At 36.5% G+C, this 18109-nt stretch overlaps 1 long non-coding RNA gene across 1 annotated transcript; it reads right to left on the bottom strand.

The window, feature by feature from the left end:
- Positions 1-425: 425 nt before the first annotated feature.
- On the bottom strand, positions 426-8172 carry LOC127383087 (uncharacterized). The gene is made up of 4 exons (XR_007889112.1): positions 8107-8172; positions 7857-7971; positions 7612-7685; positions 426-5309 (listed from the first exon to the last, which is right to left on the bottom strand). It is a non-coding gene; the product is annotated as an uncharacterized LOC127383087 (long non-coding RNA).
- Positions 8173-18109: the final 9937 nt, after the last annotated feature.

Raw genomic sequence — 18109 nt, 5'->3', positions numbered from 1 at the left:
GACCACAGGAGAAAGGATTAGGAAACTGGCTGTAAGTTTGTGCTGGTTTTGGCTGGGATGGGCTTAATTTTCTTCACAGTAGCTGGTATGGGGCTGTGTTTTAGATTTGTGCTGAAAACAGTGCTGATAATGCAGAGATGTTTTCATAAATGCTGAGCAGTATTTACACACAATTGAGACCTTTTCTGCATCTCACCTCACCCCATCACTGAGTAGTCTGGGGGTGGGCAAGGAGTAGGGAGGGGACACAGAGTGAGCGAGCAGCTCTGTGGAGCTTAGTTTCTGGCTGGGGTTAAACCAAAACAAAGTTGAAGAAGAAAAAATAATAATTCTTTTGAGAGACTGAAAAAAGAATGCTCTAAAAAAAACCATTTCTGGAAAAGTGATTAAATTATGCTGCTCTATTTCTTTTCTGTATTTTTACTAAGGCTCTTAAGAGTGTTTTTGCAGGCAAAATGAAAATAAATGTCAGGTTTACTATATTTTGATATAGTTTGTATTTTAGATTATTTCTATTTATATAATATATACTTTACACTCCAATTTTACATTCATTCATAGCAAATCAGATGTTCTCATAATAGTCAGAAACACCCCAGACTAAACTGCATTTTTGCACTGCAGAGTGAGTTACAATTGCCAGAAACCAGGGAATGAGCTGTATAATTAGCCACCTGCAGACAGCATGACTGTTTGTCTGGTTAATCTATGATCTGGCATCCGGGAGAAATAGTTCAAGAAATTGTTTCAGTTTCCAGGTAAGAAGTTTTTGCAGAGTGCTATTTTATAGTTTAAATGCTGTTATTTTGTAGTGCACAATGATGGATGAAAACAATACACAGTCATTTATATATTGATAGATTAGATTTGGAAAAGAGCAGCAAAGAGTAGTCTTCTTCCTGTCACTGGAATCTGAGAGAAACCTAAAGCCTTGAAACAGCAGAAATCTACTTACAGCATTTCTAGATTGATTAGCTTCTGTTTGTCTGATTTCTGCTTATTCCAGGAGATTCATAAAACATAATTTCATTACTTGTCTTAGAGAGTTCTATTTGTTTATGCGAGATCCTGGCCAAATGCTCTATTGAACTACTGTTTTATGAGTTCTGTTTCACAGGAAACTCAATATTTTCTTTCCAATAGCAAACAAAAATTGTCTTTGATATTATATTTACCACTGCAATAGCCATAGTTAATTCAGTTATAGCTAATGGATTTCATTAATTCTGTATAATTCTTTCAATTCCTAAATATACTGCACTAAATAGGGTGCACTTTAAAATATTTAGTTGACAAACTTCAGTAAAATTGAGCATTTGCACTTCAGCCTAGTTTATAGAAAGTGTAGTTTATGGTTCAAACCTAATGTCTTAAAATAATTAATAAAAAACCAAATCTAAAACAGTGGAATTATTACTATGTTTTGTAAAATAAGCAATACACTTTTTAGTTTCCATTTGTCTTAGTCTGTAATATCCTCTTACATCACTTTTCTTATTCTTTCATAGATTCATCTCAAATATGGAGATACATTGTGTATTTTCAAATGAACTCAACCTAATAAACCATTTGCTGAGGAAGAGAGCAAGACAGCTGTTGTTTTCAACAATCATGACAAGGGGAATGTAAATGTTCCACATAATGCACAGAGTTCAGCATTTAAAACCATCCCCACACAAATAACTTGCATCAATACCTCCTTGTTGCAGAACCTTTCATAGGAGAAAGAGCAAAGCAGAGACTGTATTTGGTGGAAGGATTCATCTCACATAAAATTTCCCTTTGATCTATGCAATCCATATATCTTCACAGCCTCCACAGCAGTGCCTTTTTGACTGAAGAATTATCTGTCATACTCAATAATGAGGTGCACTTTCACAAGTATATTGTATGGATTTTTGTAACAACACTTCATTGGATTTGTAATCCTTTTTCCTTAAGAGCAGTCACCCTTTTACAAAATGTTCAATACCTTGGAAAACAGAAAGGTTATATAGCATTCAAGTTGCTTTTGTGGTCCTTCAGACTGCATAGCCTGAAAGATTTCTACAACTTACTGCTTATGGTTTGCCTTTCCATAGATGCTTTCCTATTGTACACTGACAAGTACAATAAAAACACCTTTGCTGTGGGTCTCATACCTAAAAAAAATAAATCTGTGATCTGATGTCATTTTTTTATAAGGTGGTTTGTTTGTTTGTTTCCTAGACTGAATACCTTTAGTTTCAGCTTCCACATTAGAAGAGGTAAAATACTCAAATGATCTTGGTTGATGGTAAACAAAACTTTAGTTTATGGCTGGGGAGGTTCAAGAGAGTTTTGCTATACCAGCTCTAAAGACAGGGGAAAAAGATTGCTTTGTAGAAACAATAAGCCCTGAAGTCACACTAATTCCTGCTTTTGATGTTTATGTCCACAAAAGGAATCTTTAAAGCCATCTTTTCAGCTGCTGACTGATTTGGAAGGTTATAAGTCCACATGAACACCAACGTTTTGACACTGATCCAGTTCTGCTTCTGTTCATATTAGAAATTGCTTCTGTCTTGACATCGTTGCACAGAGCTATGTACATCCCACAATAAGCATTCTTCGTCCATGCTCACCATTGAATATAATCCAGCAGGTCTTTTACAGCATTGTCCTGGTCCAGGTTACCCATGAACTGCTGTAAGAGAACAGTCCTTGGGCCTGGCAACTTCATATCGAACTCCACCAGATTCCATCAGCTTAAACATTAACTTACAGGTAAATTTCCACTTCAGTTGTCTCAAATTCACATGCAAACTGACTCCTGCAGTATTCTGGCAAGCTAATTGAATACTAATGCAATCAGGAAAGTAACTTCTTTATTCTTTATTCATTATGTCTGTATCCTGTGACAACAGATATACAGTAAAGCACACGTTGATGATATGCAGGGAATATAACTGTAAAAATATTGCATATAGGCACCTGAAGCAGCAATGAGATTGCTGACAGCAACCTCTGTCAGCTATACCTTTTTTATGTATTGTCACCACAAATTACACAGTTTACTCTTTGGTCTACTGTTGTCAATAACCTAGCTAGTCTGAAAATCTTACCTCTAGTGACTTCTCAGTGTCATGAGAAAACCTAATGAGATCAAAACAAAGTGTATGCACAACTACAATACACAATTCTTTGGACTCAGGATGGCATGCAAATCTATTTTGGATGCTTCCAGTGTTCGGGGTGACCAGAATGCCTGAGAGAATATTATTTAAAAGAATGGACACAGAAGAAGAAACGGTAATAACTGATTATTTCAGGAAAGCTGCTGAACACTAATTTGCTATAAAGACTATACCTCATCATTTAAATAAGAAATAATTAATTCTTGGTTACACCTGAGACCCAAATACTGATATATAATTAGTCACTGTAAGGCAGAAGCATCAAAACCAAGTTTAGAAGATAAATGTAGTGTTATGCAAACCATCCTCTTTTCTGCTCAAAATTCTGCCTCTCTACCTATCATCTTTTCTCTGCAATAACTCAGGAAAAAGCCTTTGAAAAAGCTAAATTACAATAAATTTTCTAAATGGCAAAGCATTGCAATGCAAGCTCAATTATCACCACTACAACTTCTGGCAGTGTTTAATCACTTCAGAAATGTTTTCAAAATAAATGTTTTGAACACTCTTGATGCAATGGCCTGGAAATATAAAGACCATTTCTATGAGACAGTTTGCAGGAAATTGCTTGATGGAAAATATTGCGTATATGAATCTTAAATAGCTTATAGACTATCAACATCTAGGAAAAATCTTTATAATCTTCAGCATAAATTGAAGTTACACATAGTGCCTAGATGGCAAGAAAACAGATGAGCTGTGATAACAATTCAATCAAAATGGTATAAAGTCTAATGGTGTTCTTAAAATACAATATGGTTCTCCTAATGGCAGTTCCACCCCTGGTGTGAATTTTGGATAGATTACCTTTCTGACTGGAAAGAACTGAATTCTTTAAACTAAATGTCAGCATTAAAATGTTTATTCAGTAAACAATCCACCACCATCTACAAGGCTACTGAACACCTGCCTTCACAGCCCATCAGCTCACTCTAGCTGTTCCTTACTGTCCCAGAAATTCAGGTGACAAAGTACTTACTCATTTCAGTTGAGATGTCCAGAGGCTTCGAGACTTCTTAATCCTTAGAAAGCTCCTTCTGCTTACACAAGATAAAGTAGGGATACCCCAAGACTATAAACTTTGTCTTTTTGTCCATCTTTATGAAAAGACAGTCATTTCATACACTTCCCTGACTGAAGAATTCTCCGATTAAAAATTCTTGGCACTATTATTGCAAGGTCTGTATTTAACTGCCTTACTCAGCCAGGTAACAAAGATTTTTGCTAGACAGCAAATTTTGTTTCAGAGAGTGAAATTAAAGACAAGCTTAATATTTTGTAGCTAGCACATGGGACAGAAATATAAAGAGGTCTTTCATTTCTGATCCATCTTTGTTGACCTGACAGTAACATTTGACACTGTCAGCAGAATCTTTACTTTAGGGTGGGCTGCTTAGATAATTCATTCTGAGTTCTAGACTGTTTCATTATGGAATTAAGGGAGGACTGGAATTTTCTTGAGCTTTTAATTCACTTCCTCCCATAGCACTGAGCAGTGTCATCTCACTAACACTGCTTAGTATGTATTTTTTTCACAATACTCTCAGTTGGTTCCTACATGCTTCAGGTATCCAGATTAGATTCAGGGCTTGATGGAGAGCTGTTAAATGCAATTTTTGTGAACAAGACTGTCTTATCTGTCTGCTGACAATGATAGCCTGATTGCTCATTCCCAGGAATCTATGCAAATTATCGTGAATTGGATTTCCTCTGCATGTTCAACTTTTGGAATGATTAATGACCTTAAAAACATCACTTTCCCTGGTAAGCCATCTGCCATTACTTACAAGAAGGCATGTGCTTCCAGTAGTACAGAAATTATCTCCCCAGAATACCTCAGTGATGGGAACAAATGAGGTTTTCAGCAAACCACAGATGCCCAGGGCAGCCTTCAGAAAATAACAAAGATATCTTTTTGACAAGAAGGCCATAATTTTGCAGACAAATTGAAGTCTGAGAGGTGTCTGTTAGGGAGCAGCAAGAGCAGGCTGCTCCCCAGGGAAGGAGAGCTGGGAGCCAGGGTGACAGGGAGGTGGGAGGGCAGTGTCCTCACCAGCAGGGGCACAGTCCCACCCTGTCTGAGCAAGGAGAGCAGGGCAGGTCCAGTGATGGCAACCGGGGTCAATCACAGGCCAGAGATCCTCAGGCAAGTCCCTGGTGAAGAAATACGCCTGAGGTCAAGCTGGGAAGTCAAATCAGTGGGTGAAGGTCTACATAACTGAATTTACTACAAGTAGTGCATTTTACAAATAATTTATGTTTTCTTTTATGCTCCTTGTTACACCTAAAACTGATTTTTTTCCAGATCTAAGCTGGCTTTTTTTTCTTTGCTTTGCTTTCTTCTCACTTCTCTGATGAATCTCTGGTGTCAGCCAGTTTCCATTTCTCAAGGCCACCTCTATCATAGCAAACTTCTGTTCCTCCACACTGTATCATCACATTAGAGCTATAAATATGTCAGTCTACATGGAATAATTACTTGTAACTATCCCCTATATAAAACCATGGCTATAGCATATGAAGATAAGCAAAACTGAAACAAATTAAGCGTAGCCACCTGGTCATTAGCACGACTGCTATTGCAGCTAAACTAAGTATAAACAAAGCTCCAGGCAGGTCAAAAAAAGTTCAGACCAAGCAAGCTTGACAAACCTAGTCCTGAGGCCATGCAAACACAATAAAAAGCCTTAGGAAAAACGGTATTTATGGAGCTCTAGTCTACAATATAGCAGTCTGTTTGGGGGGGGGGGGGAAGAAAAGAAAAAGAACAAGAAAAGGAATTTCTGCTTTAGAAATTATTGCACATTCTTATTCAAGAATCAATTGATCTCTTGATTTTAGAAGAAACTTTTTTATTCTGGAGTGTTAAATAAAATATATGCTTTGGCAAGACTTGGGAGAATTACTGAGAGTTTCTGTTGTAGTAACATTCAAATTAAGGATCACAGCAGCTATGAAGTAATTTATTCGTTAATATATTCAGGATGTTACACTTACAGGGCTGCAGACTGAAGAAGAGATTTCTTATTCAGAACAATCTTTGCTTAGTGAGAAACATCTAGTGTTTATTTTGGCATGCTTTTTTTGCTCTTTGTTAAAGTGGCTGTAGGGTAAGTGTGGAGAATTTAATACATCTGCCTTTGTATGGTACTGACAAGAATTTAAAAACAGCTTCTAAAAGCATTGATGGATTTGGGCTGGGTGTAAAACATTAATCTTATTTGTAAAAACTAGTAAACAAAGACACAAATATGCATATGAGTACTTAGTCTATAATCCTAAAGCAAGGCTACATGTTCCCCTCTGATCTTCCATTAGCTTCCATTAGTCAAGAGACAGCTGGGAGAGCAATTGTAATATTTTTCATCAAATTTACAGCTTAGTTTGTTGAGTCAAAGTGAACTCCAGTTCAGCTGAGTTATAGGAAACAAGTTGAAAGCAGAGCTTTTTAGATGGGATGAACTGTTGATGGACACATTTCAAAGTGCTTGGCGGCTTAATTCTGTTTTATGAAGAGAAAAATCCAGGAGTCTGGACATATGCCCCAAACACCTAAACTTTCTCACTTCAAAAGAAATAGACCAAAGATATTAGTCTTCTTTAAATATGTTAGTGTTATTCCAAATCAGAAATTGAGTTAGGGACACTCAAATGGAAACTCACAAATACACCAAAGTCACAAAACTCAGAAGTTTCACCTAGGTCTTGAGCTAAAACTTCACAGACTTAGGTTCTTATCCTAAATTATAAAAGGTGTCTCAACTCTATTTTAATCTTGAGTTAGAGATTTTTTCTTGCCTGCTTGGAAGTAGTTTGGGTTTGAAATCTTGATTATTTAGACATTCCTAAAATAAGATGTTATGATGCTTTTAGCTAATCCCTGGATTACTTTGCCTAGAAATATTCCCAGGTCATATGACTTTTGAATGTCTTGATGACAGGTAGCTGTTTTCTTCCTTGGTATTCTCCTCTATTAAATTCATAAATAGCGGATTTCATTTTCCTGAGAGGTCTGAACAGGACACTCTCAGTTAAAAATTACTAAGGACATTTTCACAGGCATTACAAATCAAACCCACTATAGATTCCTGGTTAGGAAGAATATTAATTGAAAACATAAATGCTGAATTCCAAATAAAACTAAATAAATACTAATATATTAAGATGAAAGTGACTTATGTTAGTGCGGGTGTCTTCATCAAGCACAGCTGAAAGGGGCATGCAAATATCAGAGGAGTAATATATGCATGTAATTCTGCTGTGAGCACATCTGGAATGACTCAACCACTTCTGAGTGTAACATTGCCTAAAATACTGTGTTGGAAACACCTCTATATAAGTAACGATAATAAGGATAAAGATGACAAATTAGTCAAGAGTACAGATAACATCCTTGAAAGTGAAAACACATTTTGAGATGTATGCATCAATCACCACGATTAACAGCCCTACTCACATGGTTCAGTATCCAGCCATATCCATCACATGTGCTTTCTCGGACTGCCCATAAATGGAACAGCCATGTATTTTCTTCAGTGAAGGGTAAAGAAAAGAGTATTAAAACACTCATGGAGGTTATTCTTAGAACATAATAATTAATTTAATAATTTATAATTAATTATCATAATTAGTTATGAGGCATAAAATATGTGACTAAAATGAATAGGATGAAATTTGTAGAAGTAAAAATGTAGGTCATACCTTAGATGAAAATATTTTCACTCTGAGATCTACTGGACTGTGGATCCACCTGTTAACTGTGGTTCTACTTCAAGGAAGAAGAGAGAATTCTCATCTCTTTTGCTGCTTCCTGTGACTGATAAAATCAGATTGAAAAAGCCTTTAGAGAAAGTGCACTTCAGTTTTCAGCTCATTTTCCACACTATAATCTCTTTCTACACCCTTTTTCTGCTGTTACAAATTACTTATTGAAGGGAAAAAAAAGTCTTACTGTTGAAAAAACTCTTCCTGGGAAGAGAAGTAGAGACAGATAAAGGCAGCTTGAAAGACACTTGGCAAATGCATTTCTGTTTCTAATATTAGCCTGACATTAAAAGGATAATGGAATATGTCCAAACTGTCACTGAACCTTTCTCCTCTTCCTGAAAATGTAACTGCAAACAAGTTGGTAGATAATGCAGACATAGAGCCTTCCAAAAGAGCTTCCTAGGTGAATGCCTCTGAACACCTTTTACATATTCCTAAAAATGTGTAAAGGAAAACTAGTTTGTTCGAAGATAGCTGTCTATGCCTGTCTAATATTGCAGACATTCATTAAGATATATTTGGGAATTATATTAAATTTTTCTTCATGTCAGCTAACAAATTTTCTTTTAGAACAGAAGGAAGTAATAAGAACTGATGTGGACATATAATTAGACAATTAAGGATAATTTTCTTGGAGGGAAAAAATATAATTAAAAACCCCCCACCAGAACTTTGAAAATTCTTTTTATTTAGGAGTTGTAATTTTGACTGGGAAAGTAAATACAGAATGTTCATATTCTAAACTAACCAATGGTTTAGAATGTTATTTTAATTTGATCTTTCTCTAAGAGTATTTGCATTTCATTATTTCCTGCTAGTATTAGTGATAATATGGATTTCAATCTGATGCTGAAATTAAAATATATCTTAGTAAATACTATGCATAATTAGTGTATTATATTTATCAAGATACACGAAATATTAAACAAAATTAAATCCTATGCTATGAAAGCCAGTAACAATTTAACCATTAATTTCAGTATTGCTAGTGTCTTGTCTATTAAACATACATTCTTATGCAATACAGATCTAAGAAATAACATTGCACTTGTTATGGTGTTTTGGTAAGTCCATGCCATAACTTACGTGAAATATCCTTGAGCAATTAATTGCACATTGTGTGTTTGGACAAAGCTTTTCACATTAAGTCAAATCAATAGCGTAACTTTGAAACACATCTTGGATTTATCTGCAGAGAAAAATCAATATCTATCATTGCAAAAAGGTTAATAGTATCTATTAGTATGAAGGCAAAAATTGTTTTTAGTTATTAATTTACAATGTAGTCAACTGGCACTGATAAAAAATATTTACATTGTCCATACATCCCTACAATAAGAATACACTGACCCTAATGAAGCAGGCACACTGAAGGTTTTATTCTGAAAGACTTCACAGCATTAAAAAGTGAATGAGAGATCACTTCAGTCCATCTTTCTGTGTAGTCCTGAGAAGAGAGTTTCCACTTCAGTTTTCCAGAGCATTGTGCTCTCTCTACTGGTGTTTGAAGTCCTCTCTGGAGTACACACAAATAAATAGCACAAAACATTTAGCTGTGCAAAGACATCAAAATATTAGATAGGACAGGATGGTTATGAAGTAACTGAGGTGGGAAGAATCAAAAGTAAATGATCAGTCATTGAGTGACAGTTCAAAGTTCTATAAAGTAATCAGATAATTATTAATGTTAGACTTCTGCTTACCCATCTCTTCATGAACCAGTAAACACAGTGCTGTTCTGTGATGCTCCTGAGGGACAACCTCCTCCTGGGGGGAGGAATGACATGCATCATGAATATGTGATAAAAGAAAGTATGGGGGTGGGATTCCCCTACCTTATTTCTCTTTTAGAGTCATCACAAATGTATCAAGCATACCTAAGTACCTTCTTGCTCGGATTTCAGGCTGAGAAAAATTCTAACCAATTCAAGTCATTTTTCAGTGGAAGTTTTGGGTTCATTGAAGCCTTCAGGGCCTGAACTCCACACTATGGACTTCCTCTAGAAAACTGAAGCCTTCTTTAAACCTCTACAGGCCCAGTTTATATTAACAGCTTCCAACACATCATACACAAGCCAGGATCAAGGCATCATTGCTGGCACTCAGAACACAGAAGAGAAAACCAGTTTCATCCCTTAAGGGTATATGTTTCAAGGCACAATGACAGGCATACTGATGGAAATACTACAGTTAAGACAGCAGGTAGTAGTGCTCCTGTCCCATCAGCAGGCAGACCCTCATTTTCCCTGTGTTAATTTTCTAATCTTTCCCAAATGCAGAGGGAAGGGAAGAAACCAAAACTTACTTACCCATTGTTTTCTGATCAAGTAGAGATGTCAGTTTTTCCTAGATCTTTATGTGAATGGGATGAAAGCTCAGTGCTTGATTTACTTTGAGGACTTCAGCATATTCCTGTTCTCACCACTCCTACAAAGTCAGGCTGAGAGCTGTGATTGTTCAGCCTTGAGTACCTGAAGGGGCCTACAGGAAATCTGGGGAGGGACTGTTTACAAGACTGTGAAGCAATAGGATGAGGGCCAACAGTTTTAAACTAGAGCAGAGTAGATTTAGACTAGACATTAAGAAGTTCTTTACAGTGAGGGTGGTGAAGCACTGAACTGGGTTGCAGAGAGGTGTTGAAAGCCCCATCCCTGGAAACATTTAAGGTCAAGCTTGACAGGGTTCTGAACAACCTGATCTAGTTAAAGAGGTCCCTGCTCACTGCAGGGGGGTTGGACTAGATGGCCTTGAAAGGTCCCTTCCAACCTAAACCATTCTATGGTCCTACGATTCTGCTGCTTCAAGCTTTTTTCTTTTATGTGCATTGAGACTCCCCTCCTATTATTCTTAGCTTGCTTTATGTATCTCTTGTGGTCTAAACTCACTGCAGCCCATATGTTCACAGTACCCTTTACAACAGCATGCACTCTATACAAATGTAGCTATGTGCCACCCTACATTTACCTGAGAGATGGTGATCCTGTAGGGTTCCCCCACAGTTTAAGTCTGGAGCATCAGCTGCAACTCTCTTCTAATTTGCAAACAAAAAAGTTACTCATAGAAGATACTGTCTTGTTTCTTACAGAGGGTAGAAATGAAAGGAAGAATACTTTTCTCAGGTTTACAAGCCACCATCCTTTCACTTAATTAACAAAATAAACAAGTTTAATGTTCTTACTTTGTGCAGTCTTGCTATCACAGGTTGATTAAGTACACTTAGCTACAAAGACTCTTCGACTGCTCAAAATTAACCAACAAAAATCTTTCTGTATGAACTTATGAAACTGGATTTTTCTCTCAAATCCAGACACAATATGTGCTATGAGACTATTTATTATGAAGTACATGCGTGCTATGGATATTTTAGTCTTTAAAGGGTATGATCATGCAATACTTATCATTCTTTGCAGGAATTGAAATAGCAAACTGGCTTTTCTCCTTCTTTTAGAAGACTATCATGTGATTTGGAGCTGGCACACAGAGGGCTGATAGTTTGTAATTTACAGTAGATAAATTCTCTGGAATGTCATAAAGAAAATGTAATCTAAGATCTCCCCTAGCTATACCTCTTTACTTCTTGTTATTGAGATGCTTACAGCCTATTCTATGTTCTTTCTTCTAGCAGTGTTAATTTTAAATCCAGATGAGATCTGCATTTTAAAATTCTATTTGAACAGCCATTTAGATGTAGAAATTTTGCTTACGGTTTCTGTGAGAATGTCTATGAGGTGTCCTATGTTAACACCTTCCTTTACATTGATTGCATAATGCAGTATGACATTCTGTGTTAATAAGTTTTTATTAAGCTGGATTCAGAGGCTGCTTCTCTTGGGGATTAAAGAACTTGTATAATGTAGCTTTCTCAGTTCAGTGGTGTTAGAAAGGATATGGTGATCTTCTAGTTAGGAAAAGTGATGGCTTTAACCCATTTTCCTATTTTTTCACTGTTGTCAAACCTGAAACACAAAGATGTGTTTCAATAAAATTAGCAAGCATATATGTGTTTGTTATTTTAATAGCCAATGAAATTTTTTTTCCACTCTTTTGATGATAAATCTGTGATTTCTCCTATCCAATAAAAGCCAGCTTCTAAATTAACTCACTCAAACATATCAACTGAGGTATTTAACATGATATACATTAAGATACTCATAAAAAGCTGCTCAGCTGAACTTTCCAATTTAGATTTCTGCTGTATACTTAAAATGTAACTGTTTTAAATTATATCCAGTGGAGTAGTTTGGACTTCCACGTTATAGCCTTAGCTGTGATGCACAGATAAAAGGCTTCATTCCGTAGAGCAGAAAATGGAAGTCTGCCTGGCTACCTAAGGTCAAAACTTAACTGAGAGTAAGAGAAAGAGACAAAAAACACAGACATTCAAGTATCACTGAAGTGCAAGTCACTGCCAGAGTTCAATGCCTGGGAAGAGCTGGGAACCTCCAAAAACTAAGCTCATTGATACTCTGAATTGCCAGTGCATAAGGAGCTCTTTTTTTCTAGTCAATAAATAAACAGACTCTTAAATCATAGAATCACACAATCTTAGGGGCTGGAAGGGACCTCGAAAGATCATCTAGTCCAAACCCCCTGCCAGAGCAGGGTCACCTAGAGCACATCACACAGGAATGCGTCCAGGCGGGTTTTGAAAGTCTCCAGTGAAGGAGACTCCACAACCTCTTTGGGCAGCCTGTTCCAGTGCTCTGTCACCCTCACAGTAAAGAAGTTTTTTCTGATATTTATGTGGAAACTCCTATGTTCAAGTTTGCATCCATTGCCCCTTGTCCTATCACTTGTCATCACTGAAAAAAGCTTGGCTCCATTGTCCTGACACTCCCCCTTAACATATTTGTAAACATTGATGAGGTCGCCCCTCAGTCTCCTTTTCTCCAAGGTAAAGAGACCCAGCTCCCTCAGCCTTCCCTCGTAAGGGAGATGTTCCATTCCCTTCATCATCTTTGTGGCTCTGCCCTAGACTCTTTCAAGCAGTTCCCTGTCCTTCTTGAGCTCTGGGGCCCAGAACTGGACACAATATTACAGATGGGGCCTCACCAAGGCAGAATAGAGAAAAGCTCAGAAGACCTTAAGAAACAAAATTACATTCCTATGTGCTGGGATAACTAGGGGCAGATTTTGAATGAATAAACAGTCATATGCATACTTAGCCCATCCCCTTGAATTAACTAAGCATAGGTCCAAACTTTCTCTTCCAACATGCTCAATATGCTCACCACTCCTGCCCTAGGCCACCCCCATAAACATGCAGTAGGGTACAGCAGGGCAGAAACGGAGCTGTAAAGCAAAATAATTTTTTCTGAAGACCAGATTTCTATACTGTGTGTGCTCTAAGGGGTTTATCTCAAAATATTTTGGCTCCATGCAACTCGGTTGGAGTTCATCAGGTGTCTTCTCATGTGTGCCCCCCCTCAGTTTTATTACAAATAAATTGAACTTATGTGCCCTGATAGTAATGTAATGTAATGTAAAGCAAAGCATTATACATAGGAATAACTGAGGATATATTTCTGAACAACAGTCCTGATCTTACCTGCCACACCAACAGAGGTGAAACCATCATGTAAATCTAGCTAAATGGACACAAAACAGTAAATAGGTGATAATGCAGAGAATATTGAAGTTATGGTAATACTGGAGATGATGGAGTGCCAATTGCCAGGAATTTTAATGATCTGGGAGTCATTAGTTTCCCAGCTAATGAGAAACTAGGACAATAATGATATACTAATCCTCTTTACTTCCAACCAGTGCTCCCATAATGAAATTTCATTTTCGTGTAACAGACTTGTTTACAATCACCCATTCTTCTTTAATTCAAAATGAAGTTCATTAATTTAATTGATTTCCCAATTAATTTTGAAAGTATTGTATCTTAAATCCAGCTGCAGTTACACAGTATAGAAACTAGAAGTTAATTTTTATTTTTGAGTGAACCTCTAAACTCTGATTGTTAGATCTAACAAAATTCTCGTGAGTTGTTTGTCAGCATGCCTCAACTGAGGTAAGTAGAGACCCAAATGCTACCTTTCCCTCGGTGAGAGAATGTGCTGCCATGAAGGTCTCTGTAAGGAGGAGAAGGGGTAGATGTAGGTCCTAAACCACTGCAGGAGGGGATTGACATAGACGTACAGACTACTTGTGTATAAGGAAAAGATATGGACAGTATGGAGACAGAGTCAGAGACACCAGAGGAAAAAACAGTAAAATGATAGCTGAGAACTGCAAGCAAATTGCTTGCTACACTTTCTAGGTGGCACTGAAAGAGTAATCGGCATTCAGCTCAGCAGGTGCCCAGCTTGTCCCTATTGAATAAGAAATGGCTACAGTCAGGAAGCACAACTGGTCTGAACACAGGTACTTTCCAGTTTTTCACCAAGCTGGGAAATTGTGGTTAAAGGATATCACTTCTATATTTATTTCTCCTTAGTATCAAGTATAGAGTCTTAGGCTATCTAAACATGACTTAATTTATCTAGCAGTGATATGCATGACAGGGACACTAAATCTTTCGGCCTTCATGCAAAAATCCAAGATACTGGGACAACCTGACCTGTCTCTGCAAGAAGGCCATGGCCACCAGCTCACAACTGTTGCTACTGTCTTGTTCCTACTAGTCTACCCTCGCTACAGTCATACACATAACACAGAGGTTAGATATAGACTTATTTTATTTGTAATAGGAAATTTTGGAACCTGAGTTCACTAGGGAAGAGCTTCTGATGTGGAGTATAACTATTCTTTTTAATATATATCCCAATGTTTGATTAGCATAAAATTTTTGTTATTCTTATACATTCGATATCACATTTTAATTAGTGCGAACACAAAGTTTTTCAGCATCTTTTTGTCCTAGTATGTTCTCTGCCTATTTCAAGGGTTACGTTGTCTTTTGTGATTCACAAAGTTACTCCTTCTTGGGAAACCAACATTTGAATGGAAAACAGTTAACAGCTCCTACATGGTGACAGAGCTGAAAATATGTAATTTTGTATACCAGGCAAATCAATACAGAATAATTGTATTTTGAAAGTTGAAATAACTTTTTTAAAAAACAACATAAAAACAACAAACCCAAGCCAAAACAAAACAATTATCCAAACATGTCTGAGAAGTTTCATTTTAGAAGGTATGAGTTGCTTCTTTTAATGATTCAAGGGGAAGATTTCATTAACAAGTTGCACTTTTTAAATTATGGATATTTCAAATGGCATGATGCACAAGAAGCAAAACTATCAAAATTCATTAGGAGGCAACAGCTGTTTTATGTATTTTTAAACTGTAGCCTAAATTGATTGTGCTTGTTTGTCTATAAACCAGCTGTCCATTCTATATTAAGGCATCTATCAGCTCTTCATAGAAAATAATAGCAAAAATTAGTACAAAACAGCTTTTAACTCAGAATCTTGCAAAGACATTACCTTAAAAGATTATAAAAAGAAGAAAAGAAAATGTAAATCAGACAACTATAAAAAACAAAACCGCATAAAATCTGCATTAAACTTAATATGTTTTATGGCAACTAACTTCAGGAGCTTTCAGCTGAGTAATTAATCTCAAGACAAATTGTTTTATTAATATTAATATTTTCCTCCACCTTTGTTTGATAACAGTAAGGATGATAATGTGAAAATACTAACCCTCTCACACTCCATTAGGAATTTAAAATTTTATTTTAATGGGCTACCTTAATCTTGGTACTAGCTGTGAAAACTAAGCCTTGCACCTCTCCACCATCATTAAAAATGGTTAGTGGGATTTTGTTAGAGCATTGGCTCCTACAGATATCCAAGTCTACAGTTAAAAACATGAGCATGGTTTTGGTTCTCTCAGTGATCAAAAATAGTTGCAAATGTGCAAGTATAGCTCAGTGATTTCATGCTTTTGCTTCACAGAACTGTAAGCAAGACAGTGCATTAGTTTAGACATAAGAAGATAACTGCAATCTCTTTAAAACTGCTCTCTCTCCTTCCTTTACAGAGAAAGGAGAAATGATGGTTGTGGGACCCAATTTATATTTGAAAGGTAAGTGTAAGATGCCAAATATTTTCTTGCGCAACTCTAATTTTTTGTACTAATCATTTTCCTGTTTAGTGATGGATGACTGCTGAATAGCTTAGCACTTCAACAGTAATTGATATCTGAGAAGCTCTCTGGAAAAACACCTTGACACTAGGCAAGGGACTTACCCAGGGGCTGTGTAGTCAGGGACCACACAGCCAAATCATGTTATATGTCTCTGAAAAATTCATCCCCACTTTGTGCAGTAACCCGAAGACTCCTTATCTCTTTAGGAATCTTCAAGGTGAGCCACATGAGCCACATGAGCAATTGCTAGAAGGCTTGAGGAAGCCCAAAGCCAAAGCCATGTCTGACCCTGGGTGACTTCACCAGGGCTGGTCCTGACCCACACTCATGAACAGGCTGACATTCCAGCATGGCCCAAATGCCTCTCTGATCCAAACCAAAATGGTAATGCACACACACACATCCCTACTCTGCTCCCTTGGGTTAGGTAAAATGAAGATCCATGATGAGAGTGTTGGAGAGTAGTCTCAACAGTTCTAGTACTACTCCAAAGACCTTTTTTTCCCTCAGTGCACGCACCTCATCTCCTCCTCATTCAAATCTCCCAGTGAAAAAGGGGTGAATTCTGTTCCTCAAACTGTTTCAGAACTGCACCAAGCAAATCCAAACTAAAGTATTGTACACCAGGGGATGAGTCCCATAGAACTGTACTACACTTAGTTATAACACTGAAAGAATGGGGAGTTATAACATGCATAAAGGATCTTTGTCATATATAATTTCTGCAATTATATTAACATAAATGCTTTCTGATTAAAAAAAAAATATATAGGAAAAATAAGCACAAAATGCCAAAAAAACAAATTTGTATTATACGAATAATACTCATTGAGAAAATTATCAGCAAAGTCTAATAACTGCTGTCAGTGGATTGCTGGAAGGTAAAGAGAAATAGAATATCTTATAACCCTGAGATCTAAAAAAAGCCCAACAACAACAACAACAAAAAACAACAACAACTAAACAAACCAAATCAAACAAAAAACACCCAAACCTCAGCTATTTCAATTTTGTTTATATTGACAGTTTCATTAATTCTTTGAACTGAATATACACATTTTGATTGAAATTTGTACTGAGCAGGAATTTTAATTTACTTATATTGACCTTTCTGATTAGTAAGAAGTCCTTGAGAAATAACTAATTTTATTATTTTATTTCATATCTTTGGTTGATTTTGCTGAGTTCTGATATCTGCATTATAAGCAAATGAATAGAAAAACCTCAAGCAGATCAATAGCACCACCCTTACCTTTCCTCTTTTCATTTCTTTAGAATGGAAAAATTGCATGATGCAATTCCTTTGCCAGTTTATCTTCTGAAACAATTGCACATGAAATTTAAATCATATTCACACAGTCTATTTAATATGTATTTCCATTACTACTTGTTCACATGCAATAAAACAAAAAAGAACACAAACTCGACACAATGGGTAGAAAAGCTGAATAAAACAGGTGGTATAAAGCCATTCAGGTTCGATTTTTGGTATTTTTCACTGTTTTTATCTTGGATTGTCAGATATGTGTTATTTCCTTTAACAGTTTGAGTTAGACTGGAGTGTCTGTGGATGTCCAAGCTTAAAGTTATACCTGCTAAGAATAAGAGAAGTAGGGAGAAGAGATCTAAATTCTTTATCGTGCAGCATTATCTTATAAGATTAAACAGTTAGGCACCCCAAGGATTTATTTTAGCACTGAGAGGGGGCTAATTAAAAATTTTAATGATAAATGGCATTTCTTTTATTTGAAGAATGAAAGAAAGCATTCAGTGCTTTTATTACCTATAGATTTTACATTAAATCGTCTTTGAGGTTTTCTGAGTCTTTGTGTTTTCTAAGGGGACCTGAAAATTCAATAGGACTCAAATTTTGTCAGTCCTGCTCTGTCTGCAGCTGGAAGTGCAATTCAATATTAATGAGATGACAGCTCCAGTGGGAAAGAGACAGCAGTCTCATTTATTGTACTAAAATATTATTTCAGGGCCAACAATACTAAAATACATTTTAAAAACTCATTTGCATTTAGCATCTAAGATAGCAAACCAACAACTTTTCTTCTCTGCATAACTGGATTGAATGCTTG

This window comes from Apus apus, chromosome 3 (assembly GCF_020740795.1).
Source record: "Apus apus isolate bApuApu2 chromosome 3, bApuApu2.pri.cur, whole genome shotgun sequence".
NCBI lineage: Eukaryota > Metazoa > Chordata > Aves > Apodiformes > Apodidae > Apus > Apus apus.
The sequence above is the reverse complement of the archived record's forward strand: the minus strand, read 5'-3'. Positions and strand labels throughout refer to the sequence as shown.